The sequence below is a fragment of the Hypanus sabinus genome, unplaced genomic scaffold (assembly GCF_030144855.1).
Source record: "Hypanus sabinus isolate sHypSab1 unplaced genomic scaffold, sHypSab1.hap1 scaffold_578, whole genome shotgun sequence".
Lineage (NCBI taxonomy): Eukaryota > Metazoa > Chordata > Chondrichthyes > Myliobatiformes > Dasyatidae > Hypanus > Hypanus sabinus.
The window spans coordinates 7,698-9,741 of NW_026781437.1; the positions used below are offsets into that span (position 1 = coordinate 7,698).

Below are 2,044 nucleotides of genomic sequence, written 5' to 3' on the forward strand. Positions count from 1 at the left end.
GCAAAAACAGAAATACTGCATATTAATAAAGTGAGGTCCTGTGCAAAACTTCAAAGTCCATTGGTGATTCTGATTGCAGAGGGGAGGAAGCTGTTCCTGAACCGCTGAAAGAGCGTTTCTGTCTCATACCCTTAGACACCCAGGTTCAAACCTGATATCCGGTGCCATCTGTGTCGACGTTGCTCCTTTGCAGACTGTAGGAATTTTTATCGGCAGTGTCGTGACGGTCTATTATCGTCGCTCATTAATGAGATGTCCTTACTGTGTCAGGCTGATGACGTGACGTAGCCGGACAGCGGGTTGCAATGAGAATATTTAGGCTGCAATTGGGTCTTTCAGTGAGGGCGCAAACTGGACAAAAGTGTTTATTGCTGGAATGTGTGAGGTCATGTACTTCGTTGAGATTGGTATTAAATAATGGACGATCTGTTGGGGTGAGACTGCCAAAGGAAACTGTTCACGAAAGAGAGATGGCGAGCCGATGGGTGGATCAGGTATTTTGGAAGGCCACTGCAGATTGTAGTTCATTGCAACTCGATTGGGAATTAGAAATAGAGGAAACATTGTGATAGATCTGTACAGGTTTCTGAGGTTGGCTCTGATGCGGTGACGGTAATTTCACTCCCCATATATGCTGAAGGGTACAGTAGCACTGGAGAAGCTCGGAACAATTGAACTGACTCACCTCCCGTGATGAATTTACATCCTCTGACGAACAACTGAAGTTAAAACTGTTCACTACAGGATATAGAATATAATGCCCTCCGGTGGTCTCTGCCACAACTACAGTAACACAGGAATCGAGTGAGATTAGAATCTGACAGGGGATGAAATACGTCGCCGTGCGAATCGGAGAGCGAAAGGACGATGTCCTCTTCTTGACACTGACGCTGAAATATCCGTTCTCCGAGTTTGATTCTTTTAGTTTTACAAGACAGTAAAATTCCTCACTGCAGAGAGTTTAAGCTTCTTCCAGGGGATTGATCAGAGTCGGAATAGAAATGAACATTGCACAATGAGTAGAAATGTATTGTATTGAATTGTATTGAAGAGTGTAAAAATACGCAGTTCTCAACTGAACACAGAGGGTGCAGCGCTCAGACAGCATCAAGGGTGTTAAATTTTATTGGCAGTGGGATTGTTGGTGTGAGCGCTGCGAGCAGGGTTCGAACCTGCGTGGGGAATCCCCATTGGATTTCAAGTCCAACGCCTTAACCACTCGGCCATCGCAGCTAAAGAATGTTCAGCATCGCCTCAATGTTCAGCACCCACCGTAGCACTGCCCCTGAAGTGAGAATTTTACTTGATTTCTGTTTGGTAATGGAAAAGGTGAATCATTATTCCAATACAATTAGTATAATTGGACAGCTCTGGAATTTGTTTCAACCCCGTTAGGGCAGAACGGGAGTATGGAGGGGTAACACTGCCGTCAGTATCATAAATGAAGGAGATTTCCAGTATTAGGGATATTGATCAGGATCAGAATTTGGTTTATAATGACGAACATATGTCAACATTACATTGTTGTTTTATATTCTGCTCCTCCTGGACTGAATGTTAAAATTGCATTTGCCTTCCTTTACCACTGACTAAGCCTCGAAGTAAACACTTAGGGAATATTGCACAAGGTATCTTTGCAACTTTGATTTCTGAAACCTTCCCCATGTAGAGTCTTTTTTTTATCCTTTCTTCCAATGTGCATCACCGTACCACACGATGATCTATTTGACAAATCTTCTCCCTTTCTCCTCAACTGACTTTGATCTTCAATGTGCTTCGAATCTTTTGAGTTTTCGAACACGTTGAAGTCAGGCTACATTTCTTATATTTTCCTTTCTTTCCCCTAACGTCCTTCGGAGTGGAGTGACAATCGCAGTTTTCCAACCATCAGGATCTATTCTAGAATATCAAGTCAAGTCACTTCTTAATTGTCATTTCGACAATAACTGCTGGTACAGTACATAGTAAAAACGAGACAACGTTTTTCAGGACCGTGGTGTTACATGGCACAGTACAAAATCTAGACACATCTACGTAAAAAACA

At 42.8% G+C, this 2,044-nt stretch overlaps 1 non-coding gene across 1 annotated transcript; it reads right to left on the reverse strand.

The window, feature by feature from the left end:
• Positions 1–1,151: 1,151 nt before the first annotated feature.
• On the reverse strand, positions 1,152–1,233 carry trnas-uga (transfer RNA serine (anticodon UGA)). Its single transcript has one exon. It is a non-coding gene; the product is annotated as a tRNA-Ser (tRNA).
• Positions 1,234–2,044: the final 811 nt, after the last annotated feature.